This window comes from Theropithecus gelada, chromosome X, assembly GCF_003255815.1.
Source record: "Theropithecus gelada isolate Dixy chromosome X, Tgel_1.0, whole genome shotgun sequence".
Taxonomy (NCBI): domain Eukaryota; kingdom Metazoa; phylum Chordata; class Mammalia; order Primates; family Cercopithecidae; genus Theropithecus; species Theropithecus gelada.
The window spans coordinates 71,004,359-71,028,763 of NC_037689.1; positions in this window are offsets into that span (position 1 = coordinate 71,004,359).

Genomic DNA, 24,405 nt, shown 5'->3' on the forward strand with positions numbered 1-24,405 from the left:
TTTTCAAATCTATCAGATTAGTTTGGATGATTCTTAGAATGCCTATTTTATCTTTCAGCTCTTGTATGGTTTTACTGTATTGCTTAGATTTCTTGGATTGAGTTTCAACTTTCTCCTGAATTTTGGTAATCTTCATTCGTATCCATATGCTGAATTCTATGTCTGTCATTTCAGCCTTTTAGCCTGGTTGAGAACCATTGCTGGGTAACTAGTATAATTGTTTGGCATTAGAAGACACTTATATGATTTGACTGTGTCCTCACTCAAATTTCATCTTGAATTATAGTTCCCATAATTCCCACATGTTTTGGGAGAGATCAGATGAAGATAATTAAATCATGGGGATGTTCAAACAGGAATCCTGTTCTTATGAGTGATTTAGTTCTCACAAGAGCCGTTGATTTTATAAGGGGCTTCCTCAATCGCTGGGCACCCATTTACTTTTTCTGCCATTATGTGAAAAAGGACATGTTTGCTTCCCCTTCCACCATGATAGCAAGTTTCCCGAAGCCTTCCCAGCCATGTGAAACTGTGAGTCAATTTAACCTCTTTCCTTTATAAATTACCTAATCTTGGGTACAACTTTATCAGCAGCATGAGAATGGACTAATACGAACACTGGATTTTTGAGTTGCCAGAGTTTTTGTGCTAGTTCTTTCCCATCTTTGTGAGCTGATGTTCATTTAATGTTTGAAGTTGCTGTCCTTTGGAAGTCTTTGGGGGTTTTTTGGCATTTATCTTTTCTGATGCCCTTGGGGGTTTTATTGTGGTATAAGATTGGTTCAGTCAACTGGCTTCATTTCTCAAAGATTTCAGTGGGCCAAGGCTTAGCTTATTACTCCTCTGATGTGTGTTCTAAACCTAGGCATACTGGATCCTTGGTTTGTTTTCTGTCCCCTTGAGGTTAGAAAACTACTGTGCTGGAAGAGCTGAGATGTTTAAATTCTGATGGGCTCAATATGCCAATGGGAGGTGCCAGTCAAAGTGCTTCACTGAGGCATTGGCACTAGGATGCATTATCATGCACACATGCCATAATCAGTGGCAATGTGGCAGGTGCACACACGTTGGGGGTGATGGGGCACCAATGGGGGCAGGGTGGTGGCATCCATGCATGTGCTTACATGAATTGTAGTGGCAAGTGGTTCCTGTGCATTAATGGGGGAAGGGAGGCAGTGTCCCTGTGAATGTGCTTTCACCAGTAGTGGTTGAGCAGTGGGGTGGGCATGGGTGCATGCTGGAAGGGCAGGGAAGGCAAGTTCCACCTGTTTGTGCATGCCAACAAAGCTGTGTGGAGTGGTGCTATGGATGAGTGCATGCTAGCACAGTGGCAGGGTGAGGCAGTAGTAGGGAAAGGCTTCAGGTGTTTCAGTTTGCATGAGAGGGGGCTGGTTCTCTGGAGCTCTCCAGTGATTAGGTATAGTCTTTCAGTCAATAAGCTTTGATGACAGTCCAAGAAAATACCTTGTTTGGATATCCGAGGTTGTGCTACAAGAAGGCACATCTAGGTTGGGGTCCCAGGAGAGGCTGGCAGACAGGGTTCACTTAGATTGGTTTGGCTCTGTTCCATGGGTAAGCCCATCCTGCTCTGTCAAAGTCTGACAGTCACCAAAATCCAAAGCCATCTAAGGGAGCATGTAAAGCCTTGATGGATGGCTATTCCTGATGATGCTCCATTGCAGCCACTCCCATGCCAAACCCTCCTAGCTCCACACAGGTTGGAGTCCTACCCCTGCCGCCTCTCCAAACACTTGTCCCTGCCAGCTCAAGTGTCCACAGGACTCATAAAGTGTCCTGCAGCTAGGATTCTCTAGGTCTATGGTGAGAGCAGGACACTTTTTTCCTGTTCAAATGACCCATACCCCACAAGCCACTTGGTGCTCAGCAGCCCCATGCAAGGTTTCCAGCTTTCTTAGTCTTTTTAAAAATGTGTATTATTTTTTCTTTTGACTTTTATTTTAGGTTCAGGAGGTAGGTGTGCAGGTTTGTTGCATGTGTAAATTGTGTGCCAATGGGTTTCGGTGTATGAATAATCCTGTTATCCAGGTAGTGAGCATAGTACTCAATATTTAGTTTTTTAGTGCTCATGCCTTTCACCCACTCCCCATAGTATTTCTAAGTGTCTTTTAAAAAAATATTTTTGCCCTTGTGTATGCAATGTTTAGCTCTCACTCAGAAGTAAGAATATGTAGTACTTGTTTTTCTGTTTCTATTTTAATTCACTTGACATGATGGCCTTCAGTGACATCCATGTTGCTACAAAGATTGTGATTTCATTATGTTTTATGGCTGCATACTATTCCCTGGTGTATATTATCACATTTTTCTTTATTGATTTCACTGTTAATTGGCATCTGGGTTGATTCCATTTCTTTGCTATTATGAATAGTGATGCAATGAACATGAGTTAATGGTTTTTTGGGGTAGAACAATTAATTTTGTTTTGGGTATACTCGGTAATGGGACTGCTAGATCAAACGATTGTTCACCTATTAATTTTTTGAGAAATCTCCACACTGCTCTCCATGATGGCTTAAATAATTTGCATTAATCCCAAGACTGTGTAACCATTCCTTTTTCTCCACAACCTTGCCAACATTTGTTATTTTTTGATATTTTAATATTTAATAATAGTTATTCTGACTGGTATGAGATGAGATCTCATTGTGGCTTTGATTTGCATTTCTCTAATGATTAGTGATATTGATATTTTTGTCTTTTTTTGTTATTATACTTTAAGTTCTAGGGTACATGTGCACAATGTACAGGTTTGTTACATAGGTATACATTTGCCATGTTGGTTTGCAGCACCCATCAACTCATCATTTAAGTTAGGTATTTCTTCTAATGCTATCCCTCCCCTAGCCCCCACCCCCCAACAGGCCCCAGTGTGTGATATTCCCCTCCCTGTGTCCATGTGTTCTCATTGTTCAATTCCCACTTATGAGTGAGAACATACGATGTTTCGTTTTCTGTCCTTGTGATAGTTTGCCGAGAATGATGGTTTCCAGCTCCATACCTACCCCTGCAAAGGACATGAACTCATTCTTTTTTATGACTGCATAGTATTCCATAGTGTATATGTGCCATATTTTCTTTATCCGGTCTATTATTAATGGATATTTGAGTTGGTTCCAAGTCTTTGTTATTGTGAATAGTGCCACAATTAACATACATGTGCATGGGTCTTAATAGCAACAAAATTTATAATCCTTTGGTTATATACCCAGTAATGGGATTGTTGGGTCAAATGGTATTTCTAGTTCTAGATCCTTGAGGAATTGCCACATTGTCTTCCACAATGGTTGAACTAATTTACACTCCCACCAACAGCGTAAAAGCATTGCTATTTCTCCACATCCTCTCCAGCACCTGTTGTTTCCTGACATTTTAATGATTGCCATTCTAACTGGTGTGAGATGGTATCTCATTGTGGTTTTGATTTGCATTTATCTGATGACCAGTGATGATGAGCATTTTTTCATATGTCTTTCGGTTGCATAAATGTCTTCTTTTGAGAAGTGTCTGTTCATATACTTTGCCCACAAATGTCTTCTTTTGAGAAGTATCTGTTCATATCCTTTGTCCACTTTTTGATGGGATTGTTTGCTTTTTCTTGTAAATATTTGTAAGTTCTCATGATATTAGCCTGTTGTCAGATGGATAGATTGAAAAATTTTTCTCTCATTCTGTAGGTGGTCTGTTCACTCTGATGATAGTTTCCTTTGCTGTGCAGAAGCTCTTTAGTTTAACTAGATCCCATGTGTGTACTTCAGCTTTTGTTGCCATGGGTTTTAGTGTTTTAGTCATGAAGTGTTTGCCTATGCCTATGTCCTGAATGGTATTGCCTAGGTTTTCTTCTAGGGTTTTTATGGTTTTAAGTCTTATATTTAAATCTTTAATCCATCTTCAGTTAATTTTTGTGTAAGGAAGGGATCCAGTTTCAGCTTTCTACATATGACTAGCCAGTTTCCTCAGCACCATGTAATAAATAGGGAATCCTTTCCCCATTGCTTGTTTTTGTCAGGTTTCTCAAAGATCAGATGGTTGTAGATGTGTGATGTTATTTCTGAGGACTCTGTTCTGTTCCTTTGATCTATATATCTGTTTTGGTACCAGTACCATGTTGTTTTGGTTACTGTAGCCTTGTAATATAGTTTGAAGTCAGGTAGCGTGATGCCTCCAGATTTGTTCATTTTGCTTAGGATTGTCTTGGCTCTGTGGGCTCTTTTTTGGTTTCATATGAAATTTAAAGTAGTTTTTTTTTTTTCCAATTCTGTGAAGAAAGTCAGTGGTAGCTTGATGGGGATAACACTGAATCTATTAATTACCTTGGACAGGATGACTACTTTTATGATATTGATTCTTCCTATCCATGAGCATGGAATGTTCTTTCATTTGTTTGTGTCCTCTTTTATTTCATTGAGCGGTGGCTTGTAGTTCTCCTTGAAGAGGTCCTTCACATCCCTTGTAAGTTGGATTCCTAGGTATTTTATTATCTTTGTAGCAATTGTGAATGGGAGTTCACTTATGATTTGGCTTTCTGTTTGTCTGTTATTGGTGTATAGGAACGAATGTGATTGTTGCACATTGATTTTGTATACTGAGATTTTTCTGAATTTGCTTATCTGCTTAAGGAGATTTTGTGCTGAGGCGATGGGGTTTTCTAAATATACAATCACGGCACCTAGACTTCTCCTCTCAAGGACTTTTCAACAATGTGCCTTCTTTTCTGCATTAAATTAATTTCTTTTTAAATACCTAAAATAGTTTATTTTTCTTTTTTTAACTTTTATTTTAGGTTCAGGGATACAAGTGAAAGTTTGTTATATCAGTAAATGTTATGCCATGGAGGTTTGATGTATAGATTATTTGTCATTTCACTGAATCTGATTGATACATCATCCCTAACTACTTATCTAATATAGAATTCCTCTTACTTTCTATCACTGAACCTTCTTTGCTCTCTTAATCTTACATATAAGTTTAAAAAATATGTTTATTGGCCGGGGGCTGTGGCTCGCGCCTATAATCCCAGCACTTTGGGAGTCCGAGGTGGGCAGATCGCCTGAGGTTGGGAGTTTGAGACTAGTCTGATCAAAATGGATAAATCCCATCTCTACAAAAAATGCAAAATTAACCAGGCATGGTGATGCATTCTTGTAGTCCCAGCTACTTGGGAGACTGAGGCAGGAGAATCACTTGAACCCTGGAGGCAGAGGTTGTGGGGAGCCAAGATCGTGCCATTGCACTCCAGCTTGGGCAACAAGAGTGAAACTTTGTCTCAAAAAAAAAAAAAAAAAAGTGTTTCTTTACTTGTTTATTATCTGGTTTTGCTATTAAACAAGGGTCAACACCTTCTTTGTTCAGTATCATATATTAGTAATTATTCCAATGATGGGCACACAGTAGATGATAATTACATATTTGTAGAAAAAAATGGATGAATAAAAAATGAATGGAGAATTATGGAGGTATATAGTAATAAATAATTGGATTGGCACACATTTTATATGTGTTGTGCTTCCAAATTATTTTCCTCTTGGGGTTTGAGAGTTGAAGTTTTTGATTTGTAAGATATCAGAAAAATTAGAATTAAAGAGTTTTATTTCATTATGAGTATACTCAACTGATTACTGGAATATAAGCAGTATAGTAAGAAAAATGTTCTGTGAGAACAAAAAATATGTTTTGTGCAGAGCTATATCTCTGATTTCTAAAACAACATTTTGCACATTGTAGGGAACCTGAAATATTAGTTGAATAAATATATACCTTTATCCCCTCCTTTCTTAGTCTTACTTTTTGCCTCTCAAGGTACCAAATCATCTGTTTCACTCTCTTTTTAGTTTCTATTAATTCTACAATATCCTTTTTAAAGCATGGAAATCAGAAATAAAGACAATATCTTTGACCTATATTTATTCTACGACTCTACAAAACCTGTTGTCATGGGCCTTACAATCTAATGTAGACTATCTAGGTTATACCACTAGATAAATGAAAATGTTAATGTAGCACATAGCTATATCATAATTTATTTCAGTATTGAATTTTTAAATATCATTAAGGGCATTTTTATTACAGGGAGTTACAGAAAAGGTTAGTAATAACAAATAAATCATTTCTAGATATAGTGGAGAGAGAAGAAACCTCAGTCAATACAAGATGAATTTGTTAAAAAAATGTACATTTTCAAGAGTGAGTTGAAATATTGCTCATATATTATGTGATACTACACAGCAATACATTCTCAGGCTCTAGAATCAGACATCTCCTTTTCAGACCTCATCTTCATCACTTACTAAGTGGTTAATGATGAACACATCATTTCTTTGAAAATTAGTATGATCATTTATAAAATAAGAATAATAATAGTTTCTTAACTTGCTAGATAATTGTGAAAATTATATAGGCTAATCCAGTAAACACTTAGTTTACAGTATAACACATAAGAAATGTGTCAATAAATATAAAATATTATTGTTATTATAATTGCAAGCACATGGAGTTTAGTCGCAGAAGACATGAGTTTACCAACACAGGTCTACCTTTTGCTAGCTGTCATGACATTGGCCAGGGAACTTAACATTTTTGGGCCTTAGTTTTCATCTGTGGAATGTGAGCAATGATAATACTTATCTTTTGATGTGGTTGTAAAGATTAAATGAGGTCATTCCTTGCAATCTACTCAACATGGTGCTAAGCATTTAAAAAGTTCCCAATTTGATGTTAGTCCATGTTGTTATCATTATTACCATGAAATAAACATGGCAAATCATTTTCTACATGGCCTTTAGCAAGTTAATTTTCTTGCCTGGAAAATAAGCCTGATAATGTTATTTTAAAAATAAAATAGTGTCTGTTCTTCTATAGTTGTTGACAGGAATTAGTGAGGTTATTTATATAAAAACTTTTTATAGGCCATTAAATAAAAATATTACTTGTATGTTAAATATAGTTATATAATTGCTATGTGACTGGCCAATTAATATAGTCAGCTAAACTAATAAACTAAGATATTTGTGAGTGATGATAGCTTAATTGGTGATCTTTATAAAATAACAAATTTGCATTTTCCGTGATCCGAATTTTGAAATTTAAAGTAACATGGTGGATTTCCTAGTCCAAATTCTCCATCTATTTAGAAAAAGCAGGTTTAGAAACTGAAGTGTCTTTTCCAAAGTAAACAATGTGTTCATGGATGGGATGGGGTTGGAACTCAGATTTCTGTGTATCTGTTCTAGTGTACTTTTCAATTGATCTTTTAATATGCTTCAGCTTAGAAAAGCAGCATTAATGGTAGAAATATCGAATACTAAGGCAAGAAAGTATGGTGAAATATTTGATTCCATGTATCACAGTACCCCCAAGTGGTATTTCATTAGTGACAAAATGCCTATTGCAGTCCTATTCTATAAATGTGGATGGTACTTGGCTTCCTAGTAATGCAATAGTGGTGGCTGCAAACCACTTTAGTCACCATGTACAACCAAAAAATTACAAACAGGCACTTATGTAAAACCCACATATCTATATGTTTCTTTATTCAAATTCAAGAAGTACCTGTTGCTCTTAAAAATTAAAGGAATTTTTTTACTTGGCAGGTTGTTTTTATGGATGTCAGACACTAACTTAATGGAAGTTTCAATAAACGGGGAAAATAATTTTAAAAATACTGACAGATATGAATTACCTTTTCATATGTCTGATAAAATAGAACTAAAATAGACAGAAAAATTAATAACATGTTTTCACTGTTAGTTTAAAGTAAACATAGTTTAAAATCTCGGTATTCCAGAAACCTATTAAGCATGTAAAGAAAATCTTTTCTAAGCAGTAGTGCACCTTGTGGTAAAAATGGACATAAAAATACAGTGTTTATTAACCTATCCTTTATATAAATAGACATGAGTTCAAATTTTTGCTCTGTCATTTACTAGCTGTGTGACCCTGAACGAGTTACTTAACTTAGCTAAGCAATAATTTTCTCATTTGTCAAATGAGGCTTAATACTAGTATCTATTCCATAGGGTTGTTATGAGGATTAGAGGACATGATAATTTATCTAAAACCACTTAATACAGTTCCTGTATAAAAACAACTCAGTAAATAGAAACTTATCATGATCAGTGTTTGTTGCCGAAGTGACTCATTAATAAAGACTGAAGGTATAAATAATAGAAAATCTCCTCAAGCCAGTAGGTTGTACTCTAGTTTATCTCTGCTGGAGAGATGACATTTTATTAATTACTTGATAGCTACTGTCCTTGTTTTACACTCCAACTTTAACATGGAACAGCATTTGGCTTTTCACTCTTATCTTCAACATCTAAGATATTTTATGTAGATCTTATACTCAATGTGATTGATTAATTTTTTAATATATACAATTATACAATCCTATGAAAAACTTCTCAAATGATGTTTGAAATGCTCAGTTAGAAAATTATGAGTGTTAAAAATATGTTTTACCTTATGATAAAATCTGTCCCTTTTTAAAACTCACCATTGGTCCTAGTTAACTCTCTCAGACCATTTTAAATTGAGATTATACCTTGGGTGCAAATCCAAAATTTCTAATACCTTTTACATAAGATCACCTTTCACATATTTGGAGAGGGATCTCATGTCTCACAGTGAATTTTTCTCTTTCAGTGTAAACATGCAAAATTATTTCAAACATTTCTCATATGGCTTAATTGTATTACTACTCTCACCACACTTTTCTCAATGCATTTTAATTTGTCTAATTACTAAAATAAAATGTGATGCCCTGTTAGAAAACCAAGACTCTGGGTGTCATTTGAGATCTCATTAGTAATATTGCCTCCTTAATGTTAAGTATCATACTTCTGTTACTGACAAAAATATCATACAGTGTTTTTTTGGCTTTCATATCATAGTTTTTTCTCACACTGATCGTATTATTAACTAAAAGTTCTGACTCATTATTACACAAGCTGGTGGAAAGACTTCCTTATTCTATCCATAGGCATATTTTCTGTCTTCAAGTACAGAAGTATTTTATTTAACAATATTATATTAATCTTATTTTTTTGTCAATATTTTTGAATGCTGATAATAACAACCATATATTTTGTTTCACATGCCACTGGGAGTGATGTTAGCAAAATGGCATACTAGAAAGCTCCAAGCTTTTGTTCTCTTATGCAAACATTTTTAAACACCAACAGCAACAAGTAGCAATTGATTTCACCACTTTATCAGAGCTCTGAAAAGCAAAGTTTTACATTAACCAGGCAAATACCCAGTTAAAAGAGAGCTATCATCAAAAAAGAAGAATCTTTGATACTTTTACTCTCCCTTGTCTCACTTCCTCCTTAGTTTGGTGGCAGTCTTGGTTATGAAGTGATATCAGCCCAGTTCCGTTACCTCCCTTGAACCAAAGGGAGATGATGACCTTATTTGCAAATTGGTAGCTGTATTTTTTTCTAACTTGCCCATAGGCTACTTAAACTACAGAAGAAAGGTGGACATCTCTATTTTTCTATTGTGGATCTCCAATGGCAAAAGCAAAGGGCAATGCTTTTGAAGGCTTCAAGTAGACTGCAGACTCACAGAGGCTTGGGGCACGAGTTTATGGAGACATACAATAGACCACCTAAGACATGGGGAAGAATTTGGGGTGACACTCTTTAGGAAATTAGGATATTCAAAAGCAGACATGTATACAAGGGTATTTAGAAAAAACACAAACATTCCCAAAAAAGATACATGCTCAGAAAAGTTTTTTTTTTTTTTTTTTTTTTTTTTTTTTTTTTGAGACGGAGTCTCGCGCCGTGTCACCCAGGCTGGAGTGCAGTGGCCCGATCTCGGCTCACTGCAAGCTCCGCCTCCCAGGTTCAGGCCATTCTCCTGCCTCAGCCTCCGAGTAGCTGGGACTACAGGCGCCCGCCACCACGCCCGGCTAGTTTTTTGTATTTTTAGTAGAGACGGCGTTTCACCATGTTAGCCAGGATGGTCTCGATCTCCTGACCTCGTGATCCGCCCGCCTCGGCCTCCCAAAGTGCTGGGATTACAGGCTTGAGCCACCGCGCCCGGCCCAGAAAAGTTTTAAGAAAACCATAAACTTTCACCTTGAACTAATCTCTAGTCTTAGAAAAAGTCTAGCTAAGTGCTGAAGTGCCCTAGCACAGAGCCAATCAACAAGAACTAGGAGAGTTGGGTGTTTTTCTGACTCTCTCTTTTATGGATGGTTTTTTATTGTTTCTTTTAGTTTCTGGTACTTAAGAAAATATTTATGAAAATGTTAGCGTCACACCAGTTAAAGGAAAAGAGACTATAGTGATAACAAATGACAAGGAATAGTCTGCAAAAATAGTTTGGAAAGGTCTCAAATAGACTATGGTCTTCAACAAGTTGAAAAAAAAAAGCCAGCAATCTCTAAAGAAGGAGAGGAAAACAGTTTTTATACTTAAAACATTATAATAGTCAAATGCCAAATTATTCACATGAAAATATCAATTTATACAAAGAAACAGGAAAACACGGAACACTGAAGTAACAATGAATAACAATTTGGCTCTTATGAAGATTAGACATTAGACTAAATAGAAAGTGTCTTGAAAACAACTGTCTTAAATATTCCTAAAATATTAAATGATAACATAAAAAACTAGAAATATCATAAAAATTATACGAGAACAAAATGAGTATATCAACGATGAAATAAAAACCATAAAAAATCAAACAAAATTTCTGGAGATGAAAAGTATAACTAAAATTAAAAAATTTATAAAAGTAGCTCAACAGCCATTTTGAGCAGAAAAAAGAAGAAATTATTATACCTAAATAAAAAAGTGCAAATAGCATATTCAAAGAAGCAGAAAGAAAAATGAAGGAACATGTGGACACCATCCTGTGGACCAATATTTGTAATACGACTATCCAAAAGAAGAAGAGGGAGACAACAATGCAAATAGATTTTTTAAAGATATAATGGCCCCAGCTGGGTGCGGTGGCTCATGCATATAAACCCAACAATTTAGGAAGGAGGCTAAGTTTGGGCAGATTGCTTGAGCCCAGGAGTTTGAGAGCAACCTGGTAAACATGCCGAAACTCCATCTCTTCCAAATATGTTAATGTACATATCTAGCCAAACGTGGTATTGCACGCATGTAGTCTCAGCTACACTGGAGACTGAGATGGGAGGGTGGGTTCAACCCATGAGGGAGAGATTGCAGTGAGCTGTGATCATGCCATTGCACTGCAGCCTGGGCAACAGAACCAGACCTTGTCTCAATAAATAAATAAATAAATAGGAATCATTGACCCAAAGTTTGGAAATTTAATGAAATACATAAATGTATAAATTCAAGAAGCTCAATGAAATTCAACCAGTATGATCACAAAGACACCAAGACAGAGATATATCATAGTCAAACTGTTGAACACAAAGGGCAAAAATGCTGTGAACAGCAAAAAAAAAAAAAAAAATAGTGACTCATCACATATATGGATCCTATGATTATCAGCCAATCCCACATTCAAAACGTTGAAGGCCTCAAAGCATATGGATGATATATTTAAACCACTAAAATGATAAAACAACAACAAATAATTAACCAAAAATTATACACCTTGCAGCCGGGCATGGTGGCTCACGCCTGTAATCCCAGCACTTTGGGAGGCTGAGGCAGGTGGATCGCCTGAGGTCAGGAGTTCAAGACCAGCCTGACCAACATGGCAAAACCCTGTCTCTACAAAAAATACAAAAATTAGCTGGACGTGGTGGTGGGTGGCTGTAATCCCAGCTACTCAGGAAGCTGAGGCAGGAGAATTGCTTGAACCAGGGAGGTGGAGGTTGCAGTGAGCCAAGATTGTGCCACTGCACCCCAGCCTGGCAACAGACCAAGACTCCATCTCAATACCAACCAACCAACAAACAAACATTCCACGTCTTGCAAATTGATCTTCCAAAATGAAAGAAAAACTGACACTCCTCCAGAAACAAAACTTGCTGATATTTATAACCAGCAGACTTGCCCTACATAAAATGGAAAATAACATCATTCAAGTTTAAAACAAAATGCAATATAGTAATTTGAATCCATTTCAATAAAGATCACCAGTAAAAAGAAATACATGAACAAAACTAAAAGTCTATATTGTAATTTTAGTTTGTAAACACAGTTTTATATTTTACATGATTTTAACAACAAATACATGAGAAGGTTAACAAGCTATATAATCAGGCACATAGTGTGTGGAGATGCAATTTGTGATGTCAATATCATAAATGGGAGCAGAGCTTTATAGGAGTTGCATTTTTGTATGTTATTGAAGTAAAGTTGTTAACAATTCAAGTTAGATTGTTATCACATATGGACATTAGCTATAATCCCAGTGGTGACCACAAAAAAAATATATATATATATATATACACACACACACACACACACACACACACATACACACATAGAAAATACACAAAGGAAAGTGAGAAGGAAATAAAATATGTCACTATTAAAAAATCAACTAAACACAGAAGGCAGTAATGAAGAAACTGAAGTACAAACATTCTAGTAGATATATAGAAAATAAGTTGCAAAATGGCAGAAGTAATACTTTTCTTATCTGAAACTACATGAACTGTGAGTAAATAAAGGTGGCCAATGAAATGTAGAGATCTGTAGAAAAAAAATGTTTTTAATGATCTATTATATAATTAAATGTGTGTGATTCCTTTTAGATCCAAAGGCAAAATACGTTGAAAGTACAGGAAAAGATATTTCATTCAAATAGAAACTGAAAAAAAAGCTAAGGTATCAGCACCAATATCAGACAAAATAAACCTTAAAAGGAAATTATTCCAAAAGAAAAAGAAGAGCATTAAATATAGGGAAGAAAATTAATTCACAAAGAAGATATAAGAATTGAAAACATATATGAACTTAACAACGGAGATCTAAACTCTATGGAGCAACCACTGACAAAATTGCAGAAATGGTTCTACAATAATAGTTGGAGATTCTAATACCCTGATTTTTTTTTATTTCTGCTTTTACTGAAGTATAATTGACAATTTAAAATTTGTATATATTTAAGGTGTATAATGGAGTTTTTTTTTAAATATAAATATACCTGTGTAATGAATCCCACAATCAAGCTAATGTACATGGGCATAGTTTACATGGTTACAATATTTTGTGGTGAGAACTTACAATCCTTTTTATTCCTGTAAAGCCATTAGTAATATTCGTTTTTTTAAATTTTAATAATTTGAATCTTCTTTTTTTTTTCTCGGTCAGTCTCACTAAAAATTTGTCAATTTTATTTATAATTTCCCAGAGCAAACTTTTTATTGCGTTTTCTCTTCATTTATTCTTTGTCTATTTTATTTATCTTCATTCTAATCTTTACTGTATTTTCCCTGATCTGTCTTTCTATTTAGCCTGCTCTTCTTTTGTTAGTTCCTTCACAGTGTACAGTTAGGTTATTGACTTGAGGTCTTTCTTCTTTTTCACCATCTCTGTTTACAACTATAAATATCTCTCTTAGCACTGCTTTACTTGCATCTCATAAGTTTTGGTAGATCGCTTTTTGTTTTCATTTGGTATTTAAAAATCTCCTTTGTGATTTCTTCAATGACCTGATTGCTATTTAAATAGTGTGTTATTTAATTTCCTCACATGTATGAATGTTATAGTTTTTCCCTTTTATTAATTTCTAGTTTCATTCTATTGTAATAAAAATTATTTTAATATTTTCAAATATATGAAGACTTCTTCTGTGGCCTGCGTATGATCTATCCTGCAGAATGCTCTATGTGTGGTTGAGGAAGTTGTGTATTCTGTTGTTGTTGGGGAATGTTCTATGTCTGTTACGTCTAATTTGTTTACAGTACTTTTCATATCCATATATGCTCTTCTGACTGGAGATTATGTGTATTATTGAAAGTAAAGTGTTGACTTCTGAGTATATAGTCAAAAGAAAAAAAATTGATATCTTAAGGATGTGTCTCCATTCTCATTCTCATGTTCATTCTAGCATTTTATTTCTTTTTTCCTTTATTATAAATTATGTTTTTAAGCATGTTTCAAAAATAAATCAAGATATAGAAGTAACATAAGAGCCAATTAACAAATAAATTGATAATAACATTTTGACACACACACACACACACACACAATGGAATATAAGGGATCATCAAAAAGTTGGTAAAAATGCATATTGTGGAAAAAAGTGTTTATGAAATTTTATTTTTGCACCAAAGTAAACATGTACTTACTTATTATAACATGTCTGAATGGGATCTAATTTGAAAGAGTAAAAAGGAAAATGTACCAGTTCGAAAAAAGCAACATGAATTTTTCCAAAATTGAAGCAGGAACAAACATCAAATTTATAGTGATGCTTGGGTGAAAGAACGGTGATCTTATCGATGCTTTATGAAAAATTTATGGATAAAATGCCCCAAATAAGTCAGCAGTCTACAAATAAACAAATTATTTAAAGAAGGGACCAAAGTTAAAGTCTGCTGCAGCAGCTCATTTTCATCAATTTGTAAGGAATAATTTAAATTTGCTTGTACCATAATTGAAGAGGATGAGCAGTTAACAGCAAAAACAATAACAAATACCATAGAGGTCTTAGTTGATTAAACTTACACAATTCCGACTAAAAATTAAAAGTTGAGGAAACTTTTTACTCGAAAATTGCCAAAACCGTTGCACCCAAATCAGTTGCAGACAAAAAAGCAGAGCTTTTAATGGAAATTTTAAACAAGTGATGTTAAGATCCTAAAGCATTTCTTGAAAGAATTATAGCCAGCGATAAAACTGAAACACTTCTTTACCAGTACTATCCTGAAGACAAAATACAATCAACATAAAGGTTACTGAGAAGACGATGTGGTCTGGTTGAAGCAAAAGCAGACCAATCAAGAACAAACATTATGAGGCCGGGCGCGGTGGCTCACGCCTGTAATCCCAGCACTTTGGGAGGCCGAGGCGGGCGGATCACAAGGTCAGGAGATCGAGACCACGGTGAAACCTCGTCTCTACTAAAAATACAAAAAAATTAGCCGGGCGCGGTTGTGGGCGCCTGTAGTCCCAGCTACTCGGGAGGCTGAGGCAGGAGAATGGCGGGAACCCGGGAGGCGGAGCTTGCAGTGAGCTGAGATCCGGCCACTGCACTCCAGCCTGGGCAACAGAGCGAGACTCCGTCTCACAAAAAAAAAAAAAAAAGAACAAACATTATGGCAACGCTTTTTTGGTAATCCTCAAGGCAGTTTGCCTGCTGACTTTCTAAAGGGCCAAACGATTACAACATCTGCTTATTATAGGAATGTTTTGAGAACATTAGCCAAAGCTTTAACAGAAGAATTTTCTATGAAAGCTTTATTCGGGGACTCATCCTCTACTATGACAATGATCCTGGTCACTTTTCTTTTTAAGCCAGGATAATTTTGTGTAAGTTTCAAAGGGAAATAATTAAGCATACACCTTACAGTTATGATTTGGCTCCTTCTGCATCTTTTTTTTCCTAGTCTTGAAAAGTCTTTAAAGGGCTGTCTTTTTTCTTCAGTAAATAATGTGATAAATACTTCATTGAATTGGTTAAATTCCCAGGACCCTCAATTATATAGGGATAAACTAAATGGCTTGTGTGATTACTTACACAAATGTCTTGTACTTGATGAAGTTATGTTAAGAAATACGGTTTTTATTTTTAATTTTTATCTGTGAAGTCAATTTTTTTATGAACTTTACAAATTTCCCTTTTGTCACTTTCTGTAGATTTCTAAGCAGAAATCTTTCAGGCCAGGAAAGAGTGGGATGTTATATCCAAATTGCTGAAGGACAAAAAAAAGAAATTCTTAATGAAAAATATTTGTCTCAGCAAAGTTGTCCTTCTAAAACTAAAAAAGATAAGTACATTTACAAAGAAGCAAAACTGGTGGGAATTCATCAACACCAGACCTCTCTCTTCTATAAGAAATGCTAAGGGAGTTTTCCAGTCTGAAAGAAATAGATGATCATATGTGACAGGGAAAAATCTAATGGTGTTATACTTAATCATAAATTTCAAAGAAAATTCAGAATACTGTAATATTGTAATTGGAGTAAGTAAACCACGTATATCCCACATAGGAAGACTAAGAAAAAAATTAAAAGCTGGGTGTAGTGGCTCATGCCTGTAATCCCAGAACTCTTTTGTTTGTTTGTTTGTTTGTTTCATATGAATTTTAGAAGTGCCTTTTCTAGTTTTTTCTAGTTCTGTGAAGAATGATGGTGGTATTTTAATGGAAATTTCATTGAATTTTTAGATTGCTTTTGGCCACATGGTCATTTTCACAACATTGATTCTACCCATCTATGAGAATGGGATGTTTTTCCACTTGCTTGCGTCATCTGTGATTTATTTCAGCAATGTTTTGTAGTTTTCCTTGTAGAGGTCATTCACCTCCTTGCTTAGGTGTATTCTTAAGGATTTTATTTTATTTTTTGCAACTATTGTAAAGGGGATTGAGTTCTGGATTTGATCTCAGTTTGATTGCTCTTGGTATATAACGGAGTTACTGGTTTATGTACATTAATTTTGTATCCTGAAACTTTGCTGAATTCATTTATCAATTCTAGGAGCTTTTTGGATCAGTCTTTAGGGTTTTTTAGGTATATGATCACAACATCATCAGCAAACCGTGAGAGTTAGACTTCCTCTTTACTAATTTGGATTCCCTTTATTTCTTTCTCTTGTCTGATTGCCCTGGCTCGGACTTCCAGCACCATTTGATTCTTAACCTTGAAGGCCAGAGTAAAAAGCCAAGGGTTTTGTGTCAGATCCTCCCCACCCCCGAGTTAGAGGACAAACTCCAGGAGCCCTCAACTAAGGCTTGGCTGCCTAAAATCATCCAGAAATAAAGACAATCAACTAAACACAACTTAAATTACAATCAAGACCTCAAGAGCCTCAAAGAATATACAATCAAAAATCTCCAACTGAAGGACAGCAACTCCAAAGATGAAAGGAACACCAACCAAGCAGATGAGACCAGTGTAAGAAGTCTGGCAACTCTAAAACCCAGGGTGTCTTACATTCAAATGACTGGACTAGCTCCCTAGAAATGTTTCTTAACTAGACTAAAATGTCTGGAATGACAGACACAGAATTCAGAATCTGGATAATAATGAAGATCAAAGATATTTAGGAGAAAGTTAAAACCTAATTTAAGAAATATAATGAATGTCATAAAATGATACAAGATTTGAAAAATAATAAAAGAAAACATTTTAAGAAAAAACCAAACTGATCTTCTAGAGCTAAAAAATTTACTGCAAAAAATTCATAATACAATCACAAGTATTAACAGCAGAATAAATCAAGCTGAGAAAAGAACCTTAAATCTCAAAGACTGATCCGTGTATCAAGTCAGACAAAAATAATTTTAAAAAATTAAAAATGAACTAAACCTCTCAGAATTATGAGATTACATAAAGAGACTAAATCTATAACACATTGGCATATCAAAAAAAGAGGGAGAGAGAGCAAGCCATTTGGAAAACATACTAGAGAAATTGTCCATAAAAATTTTTCCAACCACACTAGGGAGGTCAACATGCAAATACCGAAAATTCAGAGAAACTAGGTGAGATTCTGTCCTGAAAGACTATCCTCAGGTAACGTAATCATATTCTCCAAGGTCAACATGAAACAAAAGTTAAAGGCAGCTAAGGAGAATGGAAGTGCAACCTACAAAGGAAGCCGCATAAGGGTATGATTAGACCTTTTAACAGAAAACCAACAAAGCAGAAAACAAAGGGGGCCTATGTTTAGCATTCTTAAAAAATTTTCGATGAAGAATGCCATGTTCAGGTAAACCAAGATTCATAAAAAAAGGAGAAATACATTATTTTTCAGGCAAGTAAACATTCAAATTTGTTCACCAATGGACCTTACAAAAGATCCTTAAGAGAAAGCTAAATGTGAAAATGAATGGTAAGTACTGGCAACAACAAAAACACACTTAAGGATATAGCCTGTTAACACCATTCGCAACTACGCAATCAAGTCTACATAACAACCAGCAAACAACACAATGACAAGATGAAATTTTCAGGTATCAGTATTAACCTTAAACATAAATAAGCTAAATGCTCCAATAAAAAAAAAAAAAAGAGTCACAAGCCGAAAAAATAAGTAAGACCCAACTGTATGCTATATTGAAGAGATTCATCCATCTTTCAATGGCATCCATAGTTTAAAGGTAATATGATGGAGAAAGATATATCAAGCAAGCAAAAAATTCAAAAGGGAGCAGGAATAGTTGTTTTAGTTTAAGAGAAAATGCACTTAAAACCAACAGCAATCAAGAACAACCAAGAAGGGCATTACATAGTAATAAAAGGTTCAGTTTAATGAGACGACTTAGCTATCATTAATATATGTGAACTCAACTTTAGAGCACCCAGATTCAATAAAACAAGTTTCTAGAGACATATAAGGAGACATAGATAACAACCCAATAATAGTGGGAGACTTCGACACCTCACTAACAGTGTTAGACAGATCAACAAGGCAGAAAACTAATGAAGGTGTCTGAGACCTGAACTCAACATTTGACCAAATTGGCCTAGCATACATCTATAGGACTTTGCACCCAACAACAGAATATGCATTTTTCTCGTCTCCACATTGGCATATAATCTAAGATTGACCACATGGTCAGCAATAAAGCAATTCTCAAAAAAATTTTTAAAACCATGCAAGCAACACTCTTGGACCACAGCACAATACAAATCTAAATTAATACAAAGAAGAGCTCTTAAAATTATACAATAACAGAAAAAATGAAAACCTACTTCTAAACGATTTGGGAGTAAAAAATGAAATTAAGGCAGAATTCAAGAAATTATTTGTCATTAATGAAAACAAAGATACCACATACTAGCATCTTTGGGATACACCTAGTGCAGTGTTAAGAGGAAAGTTAATAATAAAAAACACCCACAAAAAGATGCAGAAATATCTCCAATTAACAGCTTAATATCAGATCTAGAGGAACAAGAAAATCAAAGGAAACTATCCACAGAGCTAGCAGGAGAAATAAAATTGCTTCTGAAATTTTCTTCAGAAATTTCTTCTTCAAGAAATATTATTTCTCTGAAATTTTATTCATTCTGAAATTTCATTTATCTTGCTAGCTTTGTGGATGGTTTGCTGTTTCACTTTCAAATTTCATTCATTTCACCTCTGATTTGAAATTTCAACCAGCTGACCTGAATAAAATTGAGATGTGAAAATTTAAAAAAAAGATCAAATGAAACAAAAGTATGTTCTTTGAATGAATAAATGAGATTGAAAAGTCACTAGCTAGACAAAAAAAGAGAGAAGATCCAAAAGAACACAATCAGAAATGACAGAGGACATTACCACTAACCATCGCCCAAATACAGAAATCCTCAGATACTGTTATGAATACCCCTATGCACACAAACTAGAAAACCTACATTAAATGGATAAATTCCAGAAAAATCACTGCCTCCCAAAATTGAACCAGGAAGAAATTGAATTTCTGAAGAGACCAACATTGAGCTCTTAAGTTGAATTAGTAACAAAAAGCCTAACAACCAGAAAAAGCCCAGATCCAGATGAATTCACAGTCACATACTACCAGATATATATTAAAAAGTACCAGTTATACTTATTTTATTCCAGAAACTGAGGAGGAGGGACTCATTCCTAACTTATTGCATAAATCTAGCATCATTCTGATATAAAAAACCTGGCAAAAACACACACACAAAAGAAAATTTCAGGTCAATATCTCTAATAAGTATAGACACAAAAATTATCAATAAAATACTAGCAAACTGCATCCAGCATCATATCAAAAAGCTAATCCACCATGATCAAGTAGACTTTATGTCTGAGATGCAAGGTTGGTTCAACATATGTAAATTAATAAATGTGATTCATCACATTAAGATAACTAAAAATAACACGTGATAATCTGAATAGATGCAAAAATGCTTTTGATAGGACTAAACATCTCTTCATGTTAAAAGTCATCAAGAATCTAGGCATTGAAGGAATGTACCTCAAAATGAAAAGAGCCATCTATGACAAACCCTAAGCCAACATTACACTGAACTGGCAAAAGCCTGAAGTATTCCCTCTTGAGAACCAAAAAAAGATAAGGACGTCCACTCTAATCACTCCTATTAAATATTGCACTAAAATTCCTACCAGAGCAATCAGTAAGAAGAAATAAATAAAAAGCACCTGAGTGGGAAGAGAGGAGGCAAAACTATCTCTTTTCATATATGAGATGGTTAGATACATAAAAATACTGATTATCTCTGCCCAAAGGCTCATAGAATTGAATAAAAACAAAACAAACTTCAGGCCAGGAATAGTGGTTCATGCCTCCAATCTCAGCACTTTGGGAAGAAGAGGTGGGTAGATCACTTGATGTCAGGAGTTTGAGACCAACCTGGCCAACATGCTGAAACCCTCTCTCTACTAAAAATACATAAATTAGTCAGGCATGGTGGCAGGTGTCTGTAGTTTCTGCTGCTTGGGAGGCTGAGACACAAGAAGTGCTTGAACCTGGGAGGAGGAGATTGTAGTGAGCCACAAAACAAAAACAAAACAAAGTTCTGTAAAGCTTCATGATGCAAAATTAATCTATAAAATTAGATTAATCTATCAGTAGCATTTCTATACGCCAAAAACTTTCAAACTGAAACACCAATCAAGAATGCAATCCCATTTACAACAGACAAAAAATGAATAAAATACCTAGGAAAACAGCTAATCAGGGAGGTGAAAGATAACTACAATGAAAATTACGAAACACTGCTGAAAGAATCAGAGGTAACACAAACAAATGGAAAAAATATCCCAAGCTTGTGGATAAGAAAAATGTGTATCATTAGAATGGCCATACTACCTAAAGCAATTTACAAATTCAATGTTATTCTTATCAAACTACCAATGACATTCTTCACAGAAATAGAAAAATAAAACTATTTTAAAATTCATGCAAAACTAAAAAGAGTGCTAATAGCCAAAGGACTCCTAAAAAAAAAAAAAAGCCAAAAGAATGAACACTAACTGACTTCATGCTACACTATAAGTCTACAGTAATCAAAACAGTATGGTACTGGTACAAAATCTGACACAGCCTAATGGAACAGGTCAGAGAAACCAAAAATACAGCTGCACACTTACAATCATCAGATCTTTGACAAAGCTGATGATAACAAGCAATAGTGAAAAAACTTTCTATTCAATAAATGGTGCGGAGATAACTGGCTAACTATCAAGATGGCAGTGGCAGGCCATCCGGAGAGGCCACTGTCATCATGCTGGCTGAAGCAAGGAGATGCAGGCAGTGATGGCAGGAGAGGCTGCGGGAGCAGCAGTGGTGGCAGTGGGTCCCCTCTGCCCCACGATTCTAAGGCAGCAGACTGCCGTAAGTGGCTAGGAGGCACCAACTCCCAGGTCTGGAGTCTCCGCTGTTCCAAACTCAGCTCTGCGTTGCCATTCTCGCTCACCGCTGCTTCGGGGAGGGTAGCGGGAGGAGGCTGAGGTCTGCCCTGAGCAGTGCTGCACTCTACAAAGCAAGCAGGAGCCAGAGAGTGGGAGGCACCAGAAAGTCCATCTCCCTGAGAGTTGCTACAGTGGAGTTGGGTTGAGTATCCCGCTGGAGAGGGAGCAGAGCCATCAGGCATGGAGGGGTGGACAGAAAGGTACCCAGCAAGGATCCAGAGCTCGCATCCCAGACTGCGAGGAGGCATGGCCAGGGCTGCTAGCATCCCCCATGGAGTAGATTAGAGCCCGGCGCTCCAAGGTACAGGACCTGGGTGTCTCTGGACTGTACACCTTTGGGGTCCTGGGAAGGTCCCTCTGCCCCAACAGGCTTGGGGATTTCTACTACTACTGCCTGACTTCTCCCTGCTCTCACTGCCTATTCCAAACTTGGAGCAGGTTTGGGGCCAAGCTCGTGGCAGTGTTACAGCCCAGGCAGGTATGTGCGTATGTGGGGCATCACTGACATGTCCGTCCCCTGCTGTCTTGGCCACCTCTAGACTTTGGGCACCAATGAGCATGGCGGGGAAGCTGAGGAATGGTGATGATGGCAGCATTGGTCTGCATGTGCCACTGGACTCAAGCAGCCTAGGCACCATGGACAGTGGCAGAAGGAAGACAGGCTCCTGGGTGGAAGTGATTGAGTCCCTGGTAAGGCCCCACATTCAGGCCAGGGAGGATGTGAAGGCTGGGGCCTGGGCTGCCTCTCTGCTAGGAGCTGAACACTTAATGGAACACCCTGGCTGTGAAAAGGAACTGCCCCCTGTGGAAGACTGAGCTGTTCTATTGGTCAATTAAAGCTCATCTTCATTTTGCTCACCCTTCACTTGTCTACGTACCTTATTTTTCCTGGTCACAGGACAAGTACTGGGGACCCTCCAAATGGCAAGGCTAAAAGAGTTGTAACACAAATAGGTGTAAAACATTGCCCTTGCTTGCCATGTTGTGGATAAAGAGAAGGACAGAAGTGCTGTGGCCCTTTGGTGAGCCCAGACCTGGGAGCTCCTCAAACCAGGGCTGTAACTCCTTGGGGGCCCTGCAGTTCCCGGTTTCTCCAAGCTTCTGGGTGCCACTGTATACCCTGGTGCCAGCTGGGAAAGCTGCTTGTAGTATGCGTGGTCCAGTTACAGTTTCACAGGGAGCCAGCACCCATGCCAGCACCTGGAGCTTCCCATCCTGTGGCAGAAGCCAGCATGTGTGACTATTCAGTAGCCAGACCCCACACTCGATCACACACCCCTTGCCGCTCCATGCCTGACTTGCAGTCTTCATTTAGAGGCATAGATCCAGGCCGGTAGCATGAACTGGGTGCAGCCTGCTAGGCTGTGTGGGTGAAACAAGCTCAGTAGACCTGAGCAAAATTCAGGCAAAAGCATCACTGGCCACAAGTTTCTGGCCAGAAAAACAGTACCCCCAAGATTCTGTAAAATGTTTTGTGCTTGTCAAGGATCTGTGGAAGGGTGAGTAAAAGTGGACTTGCTGCTCTCTTCTTTACTCAGTCCCTAAACTCCACAATAGCTAAAGTGAAATAAAAATACCTGGCCTCTGTCAGCCAGTTAATAGCAACTGATGTGGTTGCTGGACTCAAGACACATAGGACAGACTTGCTGGGGTGACACTGTCAATTCCCTGTCACTCTCGGGTGTTGGGAACATTGGCTTTGTTCCAATCAGTTTCCCTTCATGGAGGTCTAACTGTCACATGTGACCAGAAAGAAGGTCCTGGGGTAACTGAGGGTATTTGGCCAATGCTACACCTCAGTGTTATCGAAAGTCCACAGATTAACTCCTGTCCCTGACCACCCATTAAGATGTTGGCACTAAGGCCTCTAGTCTGTTCCTTCCTTCCTTCCTTCCTTCCTTCCTTCCTTCCTTCCTTCCTTCCTTCCTTCCTTCCTTCCATGGCTGTCATGGCTTCTATCTCTTCTTTATATACAATGTTAAGAATTTTGCAAGCAACAGAGATAATATTACTGGGTATAATAAGCATTTGGCTTAGTGATCAAAAGTATAAAATGGAAGATTAAGAGTAGCACAGGTGAAGCAAAGTGTGCCTTTGTATCTGTACATAAATTTGTGGTGGAAATGGTCTTGTCATTTCCTAGGTTGCCAACATAGTGCCAAGCATCTTGAGGCAAAGAAAAGAAGCATGGATTCAGGAAGGAAGCATTAACTTCAATGCCATCCTACAGCTGGACATTTTCTGTAAAGGCAAGGGCAAATGGTCCAAGTTTCCATATGTGCAGGTCTTTGCCTTGCAGGGTTATCCAGACCTTTGCCCATGTTGTAGGATTGATTCATCCCTCCTAGCAGTCATCTCAGGAGAGACTGCAAGGGCAATCCCTAGGAATTAGGGAAGCAAACACCAGAGGTACCTCTAGCAGGGGAATCAACCCCCTTTGCTCCTCCCTATCCAGGTTCTCTCTTAAGCTTGCCTCAGACTAGAAATCCTTGCTCTAGGCCATTCCCAGTTTCAACTGCCCCTACAACAGATGCCTAGTGAATACAGCCTTATTAAGGGCCAGGTCCTCTTTTCTCTACAGGACTTAAGGAAAATTTTGTCAAGTTTTCAGATGGCCCTGACAGGTATACAGAGGCTTTCCAGAACTTACCCCAAATATTTAAACTCCCTTTGAAGAATGTCATGTTAATTTTGAATCAAACTCTGACTACCACTGAAAATCAGGCTGTCCTGTAAGCAGCAGATATTTTTGAGAATGAGCTGTGTATCTCTTATAGGGCCAGGAAAGGGGATAAAACTTATCTGATTGGAAGAATGGAAGTACCATTGAAAGACTCTAAATTAGACTCCAATAATAAAATAGGAGAATGGGAAAGGAAACAC